This window comes from Crocodylus siamensis, chromosome 3 (genome assembly GCF_052110815.1).
Source record: "Crocodylus siamensis isolate JL-2025a chromosome 3, ASM5211081v1, whole genome shotgun sequence".
In the NCBI taxonomy this organism is placed as follows: Eukaryota; Metazoa; Chordata; order Crocodylia; family Crocodylidae; genus Crocodylus; species Crocodylus siamensis.
This window is the reverse complement of record NC_143397.1, coordinates 115,488,376-115,507,258: the sequence shown is the minus strand read 5'-3', so window position 1 is coordinate 115,507,258 and position 18,883 is coordinate 115,488,376. Positions and strand designations below refer to the sequence as shown.

The 18,883-nt window shown below is 41.7% G+C and overlaps 1 protein-coding gene across 1 annotated transcript in view; it reads left to right on the top strand.

Moving 5' to 3' along the window:
- The window catches only part of PAX5 (paired box 5), a 140,625-nt gene that overhangs the window by 93,277 nt on the left and 28,465 nt on the right, over nucleotides 1–18,883 (top strand). The window lies entirely within an intron of this gene.

Sequence of the window (18,883 nt, the reverse complement as noted above, 5' to 3'; positions counted from 1 at the left end):
GGAAAAAAGTGCCAAGAGTGCTCAGATAATAATGGGGTTGTTTTGAAGGTAGTTCAATAAACCAAAGAAACAACTGAGACTAGGGAAAGTGAAATGCCTTCATATACCACTAGATGGTGATTATTCCATCGCTAATACTTGTGGTAACTTTGAGACACTAGCACAGCATCTGCCCATATTGTAGGCTGTTTCAGAGTTGGTTACATGCAAGCCTTTTGTTGTCAGTTCTCTCTCAGTTTCTTGCATTTCCATGTCACCAGTAATTACAAATGAAGTGCTGTGGTGGAAAAAGCTGCCGGACAACATTTCTGAGTCTGCTAGATTCTGAAGGATCTCCTGTTACTCAGAATCTGAGTTCAAAGTCAGAGTGGAGCAACAAATCTAGAAACAGGAGTTTCTGCTGGTTACCACCTGATATGCTCAGCAGTACAGGGACTTAATCCAGGGGTGCTGCTAAGCCACCCTGATCACCAAATAATGGAATATCCAGCTACCTGCCGCAAAGAGGGATCATATCTGATCCGCTCTTTCTGTGGACAGATGTATTGATTACAGTCAGAAATTAGACTGGAGGTGTGGACCCCCTCACTGAACTGAAGGTCTGATGCTCTGAGGTGCTGAATACCGGCTGGGAGATGCTATGTTAATGGCTGCAGAGGGCTTTCAGCTCCTTGCAGGAACTAGGCTCCAGAGAGTTTTATATCTTTAGTTATACGTGGAGGTAGCAGATTGATTGCCTTAAATAAAGATGAGCACATTCATTTGCTCAGAAGACCTCTGACTCAGGTTTTTGATTTTCAGAACTGGCTGTGGCTGTTGTCAGCATGGTACAAAACAGAATATTCACAAGTATGAAAAGAGAGAAAAATTGCAGCACTAAGCCACAGTGATGCTATGCTCAGAACCACTTTTCAGTCCCTTATAGCAACCATAAGATCATGCCTGATCTCAGTCCTAGGAGAAGCAAACCTACCATTCCAATACAAAACCTACTGAAACAGGAACTCTGTCTGTTTCCATTAATAAGACTGAAAGAAATCAATTACAAAGAAAGCCTTAATTACTTGAAGGGGAAAGACAGAAATATTCCTGCCATACATAGCTCAAGGACCTGATCCAAAGCTGATTGAACTTAATGGAAAGAGTTTCATTGCATTCAGAGAGCTCTGGGTCAGGTGCTAAATGAACAGTGGGCATAAAGAAAAATTAGTGACTGCTGAAGACGAGGCACCATACCATGCCTGAAATAAGTCAGGATTGCCCAGCATTGGTGGAATGTAGATGAGTTCTGGTCTGTTCTTAAAATAAGCTGCCTGCTCCTCAGCTGATAATGCTACACTGTAAGCATTTGCAGCAATGCCAATAAGACCTTTTGGGCTAAGTGCTATTTCTCTGGTGAAACACTTTTCTGATTCCAGTGGGAAATTTGCCTGAGTGGGAACACCAGGATTTGGTCTCCTGTTCAAACAAATAATTAACAGTTTTCTAAAAGGAATCTCTTGTCCCAGATCTACTCTTAGAAACCCGCAAAGGGATTTTCCAGACAGAATGTAGGTAGAGACATTCATATCATTCAGATAGGCCACTACATTCAGATACAGATTTTGAGAAGCTTGGGAAATTTGGATCATAGATTTGGGTTCATTCCATCACAAAGATGAATGTCATAGACAGTGCTTAAAGGTAGAGCCTGGCTTGAAATCTGAGCATCCAATAAGTATGTTGAGTTTGGCTGCAGCATGGTATTTTGGTATCATCTCCAGATTCAAGGTTTACAAATGAACAGCACATTTGTAATCCTTTCTAATTCTCCATTTCACTTCTTGGTTTTGGGGCATGGCTTGACCTCAAAGAATCTCCACATGAGAGTGAGACTAAAAATAGGTAGAGTTGGATGGGGAAGAGGATCATGTATCTTCAGGTATCTTACCAGGGATCATGGGGTGGTGCGGATTAGGGAACATGTCCCCCCGTGTGGCTGGAAGTGTTATGGTCCTTGTGTGCTGTGTCCTAGGAGGCATTCAGGCTAACTTCTGCCTGTGTTGCTCGGGATGCCTAAATGCTCCATACTGAGTTAGGACCCTCAAGCACATGAGCAAACACTTCCTTTCAGAAGCTATCCATTTGACTTCACAGGGATAACCTGTGGTGCTAAGTAGTGTTAGTAACAATTCTACAGTCTGGCTCTTAACAACCTTTATTTTTTTCTGCTCCCAGTTTATTTCGATTTGCTTTTACAAATTTGTTTTGGTTTTGTTATGGGCTATATGCTTGCTACAATTCGGTATGCTCTTGTCAGCCGTCAGAGGCTAAGCAAGATTAGGCTTGGTTAGTTTTTTGAGGGGTGGTGGGGGTGTATGTATGTAGTATTGCTAGGAGGCAGCATGCAGCAGAGCTTTCATTTGAGAAGGTGTGAAAAGCATCAGCCTCTGGGTCAAACATTAACCGGGTCAAGCTATATTCTACCTACTTACAGTTTGCTACAGTTTCATTTCTGCACAACAGAGGTTCCCAAACTTTTTTGGTATTGCATACCCCTTTCCAGATTTACCAGCTGCCTATGTACCCCTACCAGCAGAGGTTTTATATTTTAACCCCTTAAATGCCAATTATTATTATAATGAAAATTAAATCCGCTATTATACAATTTCTCCCACGTATCCCCCAGAAATATCTTTTGTACCTTCACCAGCATGTGTACCACAGTTTGGGAACCTCTGCTGTATGGTATGTGTTTGCTGTCCTAAGCAGTTGTATAGTGGTGTTGTGAGATGGGGTAAAGCTGCTGTGTTGTCCCAGGTGACTACAGAGAAGTGGTGACCAACTGATTCTGGTGTAAGTGGAGCAGTTGGAGAGTCTGAAAGATATTCTGTATGCATTTTTATTAAAACATATGGGCACCTATACACATGCCTGATGCCTGCTCTGACACATGCTAATAAGGATATGTTGGAGTAGACTTGATTAATCAAGTCTGCTGGAGCATGCTAATTAGCATGCTCCAGCAGCTTCAGCATCATGTGTATTTAGTGTCCTTGTGCTTCAAAATGGCAGCTGGGGTGCTTTATCTAAAGCTTGTTGAAAGAGCTTTAGTTAAAGTATATCTGCCACCATTTTGAAGGATGGGACACTGAATACACAAAATGCTGTGAGTGCTTTGATTAGAGTGGTTCCCGAGATCCGCTCTAACTAAAGCGCTTCCCACCTTTTCATATTGGTATTTAATAGTGTTCCTCTTTTTGTGGGTACCTGACTTGAGATCCTGAGGTCTGATGTGCAGAAGCACTGAATGTTCACAGTTGCAACTGTGGTTAGGGGGAGCTGTGCTCTGAACAAAGAAAGTGCTGTATAATGCCAAATACTGTGATAAATCAGGTTCTCAGTGTCTCATAATGGGCATGCAAGATTAATAGATACTTTTGATTTTAATCTCTTTGTGCCTCAGTTCTCATTCTGAAAAAATGGGAATAATAATTTTCGCTCCTCTCAGAGAGGAGTTGTGAAAATTAATTAATTGATTAATTAATATTTGTGAAATGCCCAAATGCTATAGCAATAAATGCTTTACAAAGGTGAATGAGGGTATTAATAACCTTGTCTCAACAGGTGTTGAGTGGGGTTCAGAAAATAAGGTTTGGGGCCACACACTGGACAATGGGAAGTACATGAATTATTAAGTAACTGCTGCCCATTCTGTGTCCTGAATGAGGCAGAAATCCTGTTAAAAAAAACAAACAAAAACATATTCACATAATTAATGATTACATCACAAGGCATATGCATGAGGACAGAATTAATCTTAGTAGTGACATTTCTTAATGGTTGTGTGATTCATATTGCAAACCAAATAATATTTAAAAATATAGATCTAATATAGCACTCAATATAGATCCTTTTTAATATTAAACCCAATATACCTCTGTGTGTGTGTGTGTGTGTGTGTGTGTGTGTGTGTGTCTATCCATGTTCATAATCTACTTAAACAAAACTAGGTTGGAAGAATGTGAAGATTAAAAAGTCAAGTAGTCAAAAGTTAAGAAATGTGAGACACAAGTTTGCCAGTGGAACCATAATTTGGTCCCCTTGTGGGTACACCTGGGCCATGTCCCAATGAGCAGGTGCCTGTGGTTGCCACAGGGAAAAAAGCAGCAGCACACATTTGTGCTGCTGTTTTTTGCCTTCGTACATGCCCCTGTTTGTGGGGTTAGTGCAGGGGAAAATGCTGCAAGTGGGCTCAGGTGCTGGCCCCAGCAGCCTTACTGAGTCCCTGGGGGACTCCCAGTGAAGCAGTGGCAGTGATCTGGGTATATCCTAGTTCTCATAGGCTCCGGTTTTGGGCGGCGCACATTGCTGCCATGTGTGCTGCCCTGCTTTTTTTCTGGCATGTTTTTTTTTGACACTGGGAGATCCCAGTGTAAAAAAACCTGCTGCACTGTTAATTAGCAGCACAGTGAATGCATGCATGTGTGGTGTGTACGGTTTGCAGCACTGCAAACCACACACGCATGCTTGTCTGGATGTGCCCATGAAGGGGGAATCCCTCCTGTAAATATTCATTCCCATTTTAAAATGAATTCCTTTCTGTCACGTTTGTGACCTTTTGTGTTTGTTTTCTGCAAACATCCCATGATCGATTTGTACTGGCAGAAAATGTTTGCAGAAAGCTGATTTCATGTATTTCTGGAAACTGAATTTTAAGTACTCTCAAACTTATATTTACAGTAAGAGCACCCTGGTGTTAGGGTAGCGTGTCACATTTAGCTTTAGTTGCACCTGCCTGAGTGGTGAATTGTAGTAGTATTTTAACTTTTATTTTATATTGAGCCTTATTTAACCATTGCTTAAGTTTTTGTATAGCCTTATTATTCTTTGAACTTTTCTTTTGCACTTTGTAGCTGCACTATCAGCTAATAGCCTTGAGCTCACTTTCACGGGGAGCTTATATTCCAGTGTTATCAACATAGGCATGTATAGTGTGAGCCTTGTTACTAGCTCAGATTAACTGAACTTGGCAGTAACTGACTAAATCAGAGTGATGATATGATTGGATATGTTAATGAAGGGTGATAAGAGGGGACTGATTGGACAGTGCCCAACTGCAGAGATCTTGGAATTTCTGGTTTTGATGGACAGACCAAATGAGGAGTCTGGGGCATGCCCAAATTAAGACACTGATAAGAGACCAAATTAAGATGTGTGCATGTGATGGGTTTGTTAGAACAAAGGAATATGTTGATGGGCTAGGAACATGAATAGTATGATGATCACAGGGAAAGCAATCAACTGTACCTGGAAATGAAGGGTCAACAGAGGAGTGAGTTAAAGAAAAAGCATAAAAGGAAGGCAACAAGGAATTGTGTGTGTGTCATTGTCCAACAACATCTGGACTGAAAAACAGCTATTACCAACAGATGACCACTCTCTACTTTCAGGAACTGACTGTAGAACTACCTTTTCTGTGAAGTGGAGTAATATCTGGGATTGGGTGAGACCATTGAACTAAGTGTTTTTCTGTCTCTCATTGAAGAAAATATTAGTACATTCAATGTACTAATAACGTTAGATTTTAGTTAAATTGAATGGTGTGAGGCATAATCCGTGTTCACTTTGGGTTGATTATGCTTTAGTGATCCTTTAGCATTATAGGTGTGTAACACTGGTCTACTTGTAACCAAGGATCATTGCCAGTGCCATGTGAGCTGTTTGACTGATCAGAACAAAGTCATACATACAGAGTTTCACATATTTCCAATTCATTTGCATATATTCTGTATCAGAACCTACTTTTTCTTTATGTACCTTATTGCTGTGGGAACTAGATACTGCTTCTCACCAGACTGTGCTTGTTACCCTAGACCTTGTAGTTCAGTGATTCTCAACATGTTAGACTCAAGTCACTCCTTGCTAGAATTAAGGCACTCTTTGGAAAATGCTATCTGTTTGTTTTCTCTCATTTTTTGACTGAAGAAAAAATAGAGCAATTCTTCTGTTGCAAAGAACTCAGAAAGACCACAACAGGTCAGAATGGTTTAAACACTATGGATTCCTCTTTGAAATCTCTGGGTTTAGCTTGTGAATCATGTTTGCACATATAACAGTGCCAACATTGCATGAGATTCTGCAACATCCTTGAAAGAATATCAGGGCATCTGAGGGTGCTGCGCATCCTGGTTGGAAATCGTTGTTCTACTTTCTGGGGCCAGGAAGTTAACTTCACTGCTGTCCCATTTATAGAAAACTTTTTGAATCCAACATAGCTGTACTACCTGTATCAAGATCTGTCAGCAACCTCAGGAAAGATGCAAGAGATTTTTAATTAGCACAAAAGTGTATATTAATTGAATAAAATGTTGCATAGACTGGGGGTGGGGTGCCTCTGGTCATCATCAGCAAGGGAGCTGTAAGGTGTAGTCCCATACTGAACCAGCAGAATAACTCTTTGCATTGGAAAGGCTTGTCTTGGATTTTCAGGCAAACATAGACTGCACTGGTGCCAGTTGTGGCTTTCGTTGTCTGTACTCAGGGTTGCAGCCACATAATTATGATCATGGAAAGCCAGAGATGGCTGGTAACCCACTCATTTTGCAGTGAGCATGCAAACTACACCACTTGATTGATGATGGTCCTCCAGTGCCTTCCCACAATTCCTCCCACACGCCTAGAAAGCCAGACACATTTTTCCACAATTCACTGGAGAAAAATTATAGAAAAGCACAGTTGAATGCACTGTTGAGAGCCATGCAATGTTCTTGTGAAAGTCCTAGTGATACACATAGATGAGTACTCACACTCAGGTTAGTTTAACCAGGGTGTTCACAACTGAGTGCTGATCAACCAGGTTAATTCTGCAGGAAAAACATGCCATTAGCTCTGATGGTGGCAGATTCCTTAGCACAGTAGAAAAGAGAACATATGACAGCTAATCTCCTCCCTTAGCACATGAACAAACTCCTGATAGAATCTCTGCTGTTCTCTGGATAGAGGAAAAAGTGCTCCCCTCAGGCCATGCAGCACACTGCATTTCTCTAGAGGTGGAAGCATTAAGATCAGCCAGTCAGATAGATGTTTTCCCCACATATCGGAAGATATATCTTGTAGATCTGAAAGGGGCCTTGTATGCCCAGTAACCCACAGTGTTTGTATCCTTCATTGCAGGATGCCTTGAGCAATTTGGAATGCCAAGCTTCTTTATTTCAGAAGTGATTTTGGCCTGAGGGCCAAATTTTCTTAGGTGTTTAGGTGTCTAGATATGTATATAGGCACCTCCTGAAATGTTTAACAGTTTTGAAGTCAATTTTAAAAAGTGGCTGAAGCAAAAGTGGCAATGGCAGGGAGGTTCTCCCTTCATGAGCCTGCTTCTGGGTGGCTCCTGGCAGAGAGCACCCAGGGAGACTGGTCAGAGGGGAAACCTCCGTGCTACCACCGTTGCTGCTGGCTGAGCCTGGATCCCTGCATAGCCTGGCTGGAGAAAGGGAGCAGCAAATTGGAATTCTCCCCACATCTGGGCCGCTTGAGACAGTGGAGACAGCAGCAGTGGTGTGTGGGGGAATGGGAGGAGAGGGGAGTAGGTGCTGCTGGGCATGGAGGGGAAATGGGGAGGGTGGGAATTCTTTTCTAATTCAGGGACTTAAAAAGAGTCCCCAGCTACTGCTCCTGCAGCTTAGTCTGAAAGAGGGGTGTGATCATGCCACTGCACCCCCTTTGGATCCATCCCTAAATAGGGAGGAGGGTGGTTTTCTCATTTTGGATACAAAAAGTGTGACATTTACCAGCTCCAGGACACTTCAGCTGACTTTCACTTTGCGATTTTCATGTTCTTTTGAACCTCTAATAAAAAGTCAGGGGATGCAGACTAAAACATCAGCGAAGCTTTCCATACATCCTTGTGGACTCAGACTGTCACATTTTGTTCTGCGCCAGTCTCAAAACCTGGTTGTTGTCTGGGTTTGTTTTTACCTGTGATGGATGTGGTATTTAGTAACAATTGGCAAAATTCCCTGTTGATGCAAATCTGAGATGCTGGCTCAATATGTACGACTGAATCAACCAATTACATAGAGCAAGGGTTTCAAACAGCTGGCCTAAGGGCTGGATCTGGCCCATGTCATCCAGCCCAGGGGGCTCCTGGAGGGGCTAGAAATTCAGCAAGCATAATTAAGCCCTACAGCTGCTTGAACCTTTGTGTTGGCTTAGGGATTAATGCCACTGTTACTAGCCCTGCCACTGAATTCCTGGGTATGGAGCCCCACTGGGGACTCATTCCTCATTGGCAGTTGGATGAACAATAGTGGCATTAACCCCCCAGCTTCCTGAGCTGACACTCTGCATCTGTGTGGGTTAACACTGACATTGCTCACCCCAGAGCTGAAGGTTGGTTTGGATCAGGCCTGCAAGGAACCTTATGGTCTGGATCCAGCCCAAAGGGGCCAAATGAGTTTGATATCCCAGACACAGAGGATGCAGTTTATGAATTTCCTTAGAGTAAAGAAGAGAATAATCTAAACTGGATTTCTGTCTTTATGTGAAATGGATTCTCTGTTACTCCAGGCATCACACATGTTTCCAATCGAATACTCATTGAAGCTAAGAGGAATATTTCCATTGACTTCAATAGACTTTAGACCAGAGCCATAATGAAGCATAGCCTGATGTGACCAAATGCAACACTATGTAGGTCACAAGCTTAAAAGAAAACCACTTGTTACTAATAGCAGGTAATTCCCAGCTCTGCACAGATATTTTCCCATTGCTTTTAGATAGAACTGAGCTGATTTTTGGACATCAAATTCAGATTTAGATAAAATATGAGAATTTTGGATTTGTATTAACATTTATGAATTTTTAAAAAAAATAATTCATTCATCTATCTGCATAACTTGTATTAATGTATATTTTAATTGCATGAAGTTCAGATATATCTGATATTTAGAGGTCACACATGGGCAAAGGAAACTAAGAGCTCAGATGAAAAGTGAAAATGTTATGTAAATTTACTCAACTTTCAATGCTGTCACTTGGATCTCCTCTATTTTAGAAGGAGTCTGGATGTGGAAACTGGAGAAAGCATAACAATGTTTAATAAGAGTGACATAATTCCCTCTGAACATGTTCAGTTCTGCTTTTATATGGAATAATCTTAAATGAGTCAGGTGGAGGCGAGTTTTTTCATTTAAAGGCATTGCATAGGGTGGAAGATTCTTTAGTATTTATGGGAATAAAAGGGCTGAAAGAGTGACACAATTCTCATAGCATTTGAATTTGAGCTTCATGAAAAACAAACCAAAACAAAACAGGATAATGATACAACAACTCTTTTTTTCTGGTTATTTGTTATCTGATTTATTGGTAAAGTGTAATTATGAAGCCCCCTCTATATGTGCTGGTAAAGGTGTGATTGGGTCTAATATGTGATCCACACAATTGTGCCTCCTCTCCTGCTATGCATGCATGGCAGGAGGTATGACTGTGAGATTGCACATTAGATCCAATGCTGGTGTAGGGGAGTCTGATCCTGGGATTCCCCTGTATTAGCAAGAAGCAGGCTCCCATGGCTGGGAGCCTTCTTTGCTTGAAGGGGCTCCCTCCCAGCCATGGCAACCACATGCAGCCGGGATCAAGAGCCCTGTCAGGTGAGGAGACTCTTGATCCCAGTTGCACATGTTGGCCCAGGGGTTTCACACCCCATTGAACCTTGGGGTTCACAGTAGCCATGGCTCAGGGTTTCAGGCTGGGCATAATATACCCTTGCGAACCTTGTCAGCTGCTATAGCTCCCAGCCACAGGGGAGGCCCTGCTATATGTGCAAATTAAAGCTTGATAGCAACCAGCCATAAAGTTAGTATACATTTTCAAGGTCTAACTTAGCTGGTTTGATAGCTACTTTATCATGTGAAAGCTACTTTGCATGTTTAACTGGTCTTTAAGTAATTACCTTAAATTAAGTAATTTAAGTAAATACCTATAATATACTGTATAAGAGGGGGCTTAAGGCCAGTGCAAGGTGAAGTGCTGAATCTGTCATTACTTCTTGTGTACAGCTAATGGACTATGAGTAACATCCTTGTTTCTTATTGGGTACCCACCATTGAGGATCTTATTATAGTATTTAGAAGGGAAAACAACTATTGAAGTGTACAAATTCCTTGAAATCTCCAGATAAGGTTCTTTGGGTGAATCTGATATCTTTTATTAGACCAACTTAAATAGTTGGAAAAATAATTATTAAGCAAGCATTCCTAGATGGAATGATTTTCATTCCATCCAGGAAGAGTACACTGCTGAAACTTCCTTAGCTTGACAAAGGGTTTTGAACCTGAAAGCTTGCTTAATAATTGTTTTTCCAACTCTTTAAGTTGGTCTAATAAAAGATATCAGATTCACCCAAAGAACCTTGTCTGCCTGTGTTTTTAGACCAACACGGCTACAACTTACACCCTTGAAATCTCCAAAGTTTCATCCCTGGTGAAATTAACCATGTTGAGTCTTGAAATAAATATTAGCTTTGTATTTTTCATGGATGCCTTAGAAAAATGTTGTGCAGTCTAATAATGCTGAACATTGGTGAAATCGTTCATGCCTGTATTTACATTTTTCAGAGCCATATCTTTCCCTGACCCACATGATGCAAAGATGAGTTAATTAATGAAGTAAATTAGTTACAGATCGTAGTAAATACTACATTAACTATAATATATATGAATTCTAAAATCCAGAAAGTTCAATAAAATAAATATATATTTAAAAAATCCAAAAAAATAGAAGATGAGATCTGCCCTAAATTACAACCCCAAAGACAATTAAGAAAAAAAAAGTAATGAAAAGGAGTGGGAATATAGCATTTAATTTAAGTCATAAGGAACATTTTTTACACATACATTTTTTTTTGTACTTGTCACCAACCAGGCAAATAGTTATGGCTCATATAATCAAAACATCAATTGTAAAGTCAAATGGGTGAAATTCTGATTTCAGCTACTCTACTGCTCCCCTCCCTCTGATGTTATTGGAGTTTATGGAAGTGTAACTGGGTATGTCTACACATGTAGTTAATGCAACTGAATAACTCCCAGTGCAATTTGAGCTGGAGTAAATTAATCTGGATGTCACTGTCTACTTGTGTGTTTAAGTGCAGTGATAGCAGTAATTTACTTCACCATTGGATAGTACTTGAGTCTGATGGGACTATCTGACAGGGCAGTAAATTAGTCTACACTGTCCTCATTGCCACGCATGTGTAAACAGTGACATTTTACTGTGCAGCAAATTAGTCTACTGCACAGTAAAGTACATGTGTAGACATGCACACTGAGGTCTAGCTGAGTGTCTGGGGGCATGTGTACATGTGCATTAATATGCCATGGTTACTGTGCATTAAGTTTAGTACCTGTAATAATAACAGGTACTAACTAAATGCACAGTAACTGGAGCTACTATGCAGTAGTGCTGGTGTATGCCTTTTAAGTGATACTAATGTGCAGCAGATTAATTGTATTGTGCATTAGTGTGGTAGCACAGCTTTTGCTGTGATGCGCTAATGTGCAATAGAATTAATCTACTGTGCAATTAGCATCTCGTGTAGATGTGCTCTGCTTCTCCTATATGTGCCCTGCTACCTCCACTGAGATAAGCACAAAACAAAATGAACTGCAGCCTAACGTCCCTGTTCCTCGTATTTAGTGGGGAGTTAACAAACCAGCCTGGGAATAGTAAATCAGCAGGAATTAAATATGGGTTCCAATACCTCGGAGGTTAAAAGAAAAGCCTTTTCACTTGGGTGTAGTAACTGAAACCTAAATTGGCCTAGTTGGGGGCACTCAGGATGTTAGGGTAAATTTTTGTCTAATGGAAAGTCTCTATCAGAATGTACTTATCATAGAGGTGGAACCAGGAATATCCTATATGTGCTACTGAGCACATTTTTCCTTTCGCCCAAACCAGTTATGTATTGAGAATATAAAAGGACTCCTATCTGAAACTGCTCCTTCAGGCCCTGGAAGATTCTAGTTGACTGCAGAAGCATTGGGTTGTGACTACATAAGGGCTAATAATTGCAGTGTACTTATAATATAATGTAATATAATATAATATATATTTTAGTGTAAAGCAGAGCTTTGTGGACAAATATAACTTCATCCAGTCAGAAGACATAAGAAATAATGTAATGGATACCTATCCAGGAGACAACAGGCAGAAGGATTTAATATATATTCTCAGGGAGGATAAACACTTTCTCATTTAATTATTGTTTGTGAGTTGTACTTTTTCTTATTTGTGAAAACTGGCAGCAGAGGGGTGGTTAAAAATAACCTTGGAGGAAAATAGATTAAAAAAGCAGTTTTTCTAATTTTACAGCTGTGTCTCTTTTAAGTAAAACTACCTTTGATACTGTCTGTAGCTTTATTGGTGGGAGGGGGGGAAAAACGCAACTCCTAAATCCAGCACAAGAAAGCCCATCAGGAGAGAAAAACCTTCCCATATTTACTCTCAGTAGACTATTAAACAACACCAGGCTATTAATTTGGCTTTTGAGTCTTCACTAAAGCCCATAAAAGCGCACAGTTGTCAAATGGAGTTCATTTTAATTTCCTTTCAATCACAGTAAATTATTCAGGTGATAAATCAGCTGGGGCAGCCTCCTGGCTGTAATAGAAACCCTAATTCCTGGCTAATTATCCAGCCCATTGCTGCCAACAGATCAATACGACTACAAAATGGAAAGGGCTAAGGGCCTGTGGTGGGCAGAGAGACAGAAAGACAGCAGCTGGGAACAGTGACATGCATATGACCTCCCTTGAAGTTCAAAGGTTGCAGGAGGTTAAACTGTGCAAAGGGCTCCCCCACCTTCCTTGAAGGAATGCTTCCCTTCCAAGAAACTAATTTATCCCAGGACATGCAGTATTTTGTCAAGGCACTTGCAGCACTGCAATCCTCAGCTTGCCCTTCTCCCTTTCCTTCTGTGAATCTGGCCTTCCCAGGCAGCTGCTTAGTTCAGGGAGCTGAGCCTTTGTGCATATATTAGACTCAGCACTGGCTGGTTACTTGTCTAGGGTGCTATTCCAGTTATATAAATAAGAGTAAAGTATAAATCATTTTTCTTTCTCTTCCAGTTTATAAGACATTACGTAGGCTCTCCTGGCATTTGCTCTGAATTGTCCTCCAGACAAACATTATGCTTCTTCTGCCCATGTAGTGCTTGGTTTGACCTTAACATTGTATTGGTACAACTAGCCTGGAGGTAGCTCAGTGGTACTGTTTGATACTGCCATGCATCAATTTTGTAGCTTGTGTGATTCCCATTCACACTACTTAGCAACCTGGTCTTCTCTAGGTGAAGGCAGAGGATAGCACATGCCTACTGCATGAAACAAAACCCATGTTGCTACTTGGGCAGAGCTCTTCAGGAATTCCTACGCAAATATTTTTTGAATAATTTATGGTGATGTTGAGAAATAGACCAGAATTCAATGTGTAGAGCAGAATGTGGTGAACCAGGGCTCAGTCCATGGAGCACAGAATTTTACCTGGAGAGGGAGATAGGTCCTGTGGAATCTGGACAGCATGAATGTTACCGTCTCTTTTCTGAGCGGGCAAAATCGCGCTGCTCAAAAAGCTGTTTGAATGAGGGCCTCAATGGAAGGAGATGCCAAGCCATCCCTTTTTTGAGAGGTGTTTTTCCTTCCCCCTTCAACTTCCTCCTTCCAAAAATTGAGCGAAATGGCTCAATGTGTTGTTTTCATGCGTGGGGCAAAGCTAAAAGTTTGAATGGAAAGAGTAGCCCATGCTGTCTCTCCTGCTAGAAGTTCATCTGCAGTGGAATAACCATGGCTCAATCCATTGTTTTAGGGAGAGTGAGAAGAAGGCTGTGGTAACCCTGTAATGAGGGATCATGGCAGACACTTTGGTCAGTTACTATTAACCCCTTAGAACTTCTGGGTTCTTTACGTGTATTGTTACTTGCTACCTTTCATGTATTATCTTAATTATATACCATCAACATGAAGTCCAGTGAGGGAATCTTGTGAATGCTTTATCCATATTTTTCTAAGAGTGAAATATTTCTTTCCATCCTATCTTTTGGAAGTTGGAAAGGTGAAAGTAACCCATTTCACTCTGCTACTTGGTTTGCCATGCCTTGAATTAAGTGTGTCAGGTGTTCAATAATAAACATATTGGTGGGTATTTCCCAGGGAAACACCTGTGCCACGTGTGCTCTAGCGCATGGCAGGATACCCCAGGCTGGGTAGGGGGAGGCTGGGATCAGAAACTGTGCCAGCCCCAGCAGCCTTACCTGGGGGCCTTTTGGATGGTGCATGTTGCCACCATGTGCACTGCCCCGCTTTTTCTTGGCTTGGCTTTTTTGACCAGCAGCATGAGGAACACCTGTATGTGTGGTGTGTGGTGCCACAGGTGGGTCTGCAGCGCCGCATACCACAAGTCCATGCTCATCTGGACATGGCCATTGTGTGCAAACATGAGTTTCTGCTTCGAGTTAGCCTTGTCTCAAATGAATAAAGCAACTGCAGTTAACAACAACAACATGAAAGCATACCACCAATATCATCATATACTAGCTGTACCATGACAGCTATACCCTTATACCAACTCTGTGATGACCTGCGATCTTGTTTTCTCTGTTTAAAAATCACAAATTCTGTGATAGAAAAATCCAAAATACATATTTTTCCATGATTCAAATAAAACACCACTATATATATATAGGTATCAGTTGAACACAATGTTTTATTGATAGATATATTTACAATTTTTAATTGGAATATAATTTTCAATTTGGAAGCCTACTGGTGCCTCAATCACTATAATAAAATACATTCTAAATACTTATGCATTTTGGCATTTGATTTGGGGTTTTTTATCATGGAAAAGCAGAACTCCCCTTGCCCCCTTTGTCCACTAGGACATGGATCCACCATGGATTTTGTGGTGCTGAGCAGCACTGATATGCCGGTGCCCTTCCCATGCTATTGCCCTTCACCCCCAAGCCACAGCCCCTTGGCCTTGCTTGTGCCCCTCACTCCCGGCCTGCAGCTCCCCAGCCCTGTCAGTGCCCCTCACTCCGCACCTACAGGTCTGCATTTTTCTCCTTAAAAAGAGAAAAATCTCTGTTTTACCACGAATGGAAAACCAGGATTCCTGGTGATGACCTTCATTGATGCATGAGGTAGTGTAACAGGGCTTTTAGGTTCTGGGACTACAAGGAGCTAAAGGCCCTGAATTTTAATTGACTTCAGTGGGGAGTAGTAGACATGCATGGCCTTGGGTCCAGCCCATAGCCTATGAAAAATCTTTACTTGCATGATTATAATTACCTGTGGGTGTATCTACATGAAATTTTTACTGTGTAGTAGACCAATTAGCTGCAAAGGAAGTGTTTCAGTGTCTACATGTGTGGCCGTATTAGGCTGGAGTAAACTAATTTACTCCACAGCAGGATAGTCCTTGTGAATATAAAACTGTCCTGCTGCAGGGTAAAACAACTCCGCAGCAGTGCACATGTAGACATTCCCCTGGCTGACTGGGGCATGAGGGTGCTTCAGCGTGGAGGCTGCCTGCTGGCTAGCCCTACACTATAGCACTCTTGTGCCCCACCTAGCCCCACTGCAACATGTTGAGTTGTGGTAGCAGCCCCGGGCTGGCAGACTGATCCCTCAGGCTCCCTACTGGCCCGTGCTGCTCTGACCTGGCTCAATGTGCTGTTTTTCTGGGCAAATGTTCAAATGGCAATAAACTCCAGAGTTTATTGCTCTGGAGTATATTGCTCCCAGGCACACCATTTGAATGTGCACCTGGGAGCAATAAACCCTGGAGTTTATTATTTCACATTTAATTGCATGTGTAGATGCACCCTATTTGTATTACAGTAGTGTCTACTGGGCCTAGTCTGCACAGTGTACTCCACCTACAAGCACAGCAGATAAATGTATAATTTGCTTAACTACATAATACATGCCTATCCCAGTTTTTGCCTATAGCTTACATTATCTATGTTTTATCTTTAGTCTTGTTTTATTCATTTATTTTTATTGTAAGCCATGTTTAGGCTTTTCTGGGACAAACACTTATTATCTCCCAATTAGATAAGTGTATATACTGCTTCATGGCATACCACCTTTCAGCCCCACCTTTTACTTTGTGATGTACTTATACTCTGGTTAGCTGCATAGAAAGGGAGAAAGGGAAGTAGCTGTCAGAGTTCTCTTGTCAGAAGTCTTGACACTGATGGGAGCTAGTCAGTTTTGGAGCTGCTAAAACCACAGCATCGACAGCGCTGCCTACTTCAGAAGCATTCTTTGCAGTTGTTCAAAAAAATGCAAATGGTAGGTAAGGGTTGACACTTTTTTTTTTGTTCTGATGCTACGCACTGAAATGGAGCGTATTGCATCAAAAGTCCATTGTGCCAGATGCCTGTACATTGTACGTAACTGTCCCAGCCCTGAAGACCACATAGACAAGAATGAGAGGACCAGTGAAAGGTGGAAGAAAGAAGTACTGTCCAGTTTTAGAAATAGAAAGTGAGAAACCAAAAATAATTGATTTGCCAAGGGTCTTGGACAGGGCTGGCCCACAATTTTTTGGGGCCCCCTGCAAGACACAGTCTTGGGGCCCCCTGATGTGAAGAAGTGGGCAGTGGCATTGGCAGTGGGGGAGGAGGGTGGTGAGACGCCAGAAGTTGGTGGCGGCGGCAGCAACACGGGGTGGTGGCAACTGCCCATCCCCCCTTGCTATGGCAGTAATTTGGGGTGTTTATGGCCACAGGGGGCCCCTTAGCTGCAGGGCCCCCTGAGGCTGCAGGTTCTGCAGAATAGGATGGGCCAGCCCTGGTCTTGGAGGGAAAATATGGCAGAGGCAGAAAAGGAGCCCAGACCTCTTCCATCTAAAGTGAGTACCTAACTCAGTAACAAAACCAATCTTTATTTTAAGTTTTCAATCTTATTCAGTTAAATGATAAGATTTTGTATAGAAGAAGCTTTCTCTTTAAAAATAGGGCGGGGGTGGAGGGGGAGTAGGAAGAAAGAAGAAAAGAACCCCTCCCCCCAACTTTTTTCATCCTTCTGCCAAGTGGCTTTGTGTGTGTGTGTGTATCTATGATTTTTAGGGAAAAAAAAGGTATGAAATTTCCTGTGTGTTGTACCTTGTTGTGACATGTCATGTTGGGTGGCGTCAGTCACATTGTGCTATGTTACGTGACACAACATAACACAGTGTGATTGATTCAGCCCAGTGTCTTGCATGACAATTGGTTGCAGTAGCTGAGAAATTTCAGGGAAACTACAGCTGCACAAACCATGTATCCCGCTAACAGGCTTCTGCAGCAACTTTTTTCTGTCTAAAGCCCATGCAAATGTTTGGGAGGTGTCTCCGTTGTTATGAGAAGAACTGACAGGTCTTTCTAGTCGTCCAGAATGCAAAGGAAATAGAATAAAAAAAGAGAACAAAAAATACTGAAATATCATTAACACTGCAGTGCAAATGGTAGAAAGCTAGTATGGCCAAAGGTAAGGATGTGGTATGAATCTATGCCATGAGAACTTTGCAAAAGGTAAGAGTTATACAACGACCCAGAGCCCTAGCTTCTGTTCAGACTTCTAAGGCCCTTTGTTTGGGTACACAGAGAGAGAAGGCCTTTGGGTTGCTACATCAGCCTCCTCACCTGAGTAAGCAAGTAGAGAGGAGAACTTGGTCTCCTTCAAACAAAGTGATCAGGACAGCTGATTAAACCTGAAAGCCATGTATGTTGCTAACGGGTCCTAGTAGCAACCTTCCTTGTTAAAGGACTCCCACAAACTGTTATACACATTTGGAAGCATCTCTTAAGGGTATTTTAACAAGCCTTGCTGCAGCAGGACAGTAGCTGCTGCTGTCCAGCTGCTTTACCTGTGGCAGGTTAGGGTGCTATGCCTTGCACTTGTGTGTCAGGGTTGACTGCATAGTTTTAGTAATAGGTTAGAGAAAAGTTTGTATGGGATGGTTTAGATAGAGGTGATCCTGCCTCAGGTAGGGGTTTAGACTAAGTGATTTACAGAAGCCCCTTCCAGGTTATTTTTCTATAGTTCTATAATTCCCATGTAATCAGAACTGTCAAAGGGTATTTCTGAACTTCCAGAAAGTGAAAGCAATGTATTAAAAAGTAGAGAACAGAAAGGATATTAAAATTATGTTGATAATGTAACCTGAATTGCCAAAAAAGCCCCTAGGGGCTTTTTGCTGCTGTTCTTTCCCACAAAGAAGGTATCAGTTGCTCTGTTTATTCTTGTCACCAACTGCACTGAAGGCAAATGCATTTTTTTCTCAAACTTAACCTAAAGAAAAATTACATACCTCATTCTGGTTTTGATCTCAGGTATACCTGGGTAAATCCAGGGTGTCTTGGTTGATTTCAGCGGCAAGTTTGCAATAGTGTAACCGAGAGAAGAATTTGCCTCCAGGAGCTCTTCTTGTATAAGTGTATAGATTCATTAGCAAAATGCTCCAGATAAGAATTTCAAATGCCCCCTACAATGCACATTTTATACTGTCCCTAGCATCCCTTGTTTTTTTTATGTACATTGGGCCTGGATATAATCCTACTCTCTCACAAGAGGCTTCCTGTGTTCCCAGCTGTGCTAACTCAGAATCAGGCTAGTTATTTTAACACCCACATCCAATTTTTCTTTGTTTCTTTATCATAGCCAGACTGGAATGGGTCAAAGACCATCTCCTTGCCTCTGAAGAGTCATAGGTAATGGAAGAGGGCAAGAAAGAAAAGAAATAGAAAAAGTTTCTTAGCATGACTTCACCCTGTTCCTAATAACAGAAGTGGTGCAGATTCTTTGTGTTCAATAACCAAAAATGATCTGAGGGAAACGCAGCCAGGCAGTAAAGGACT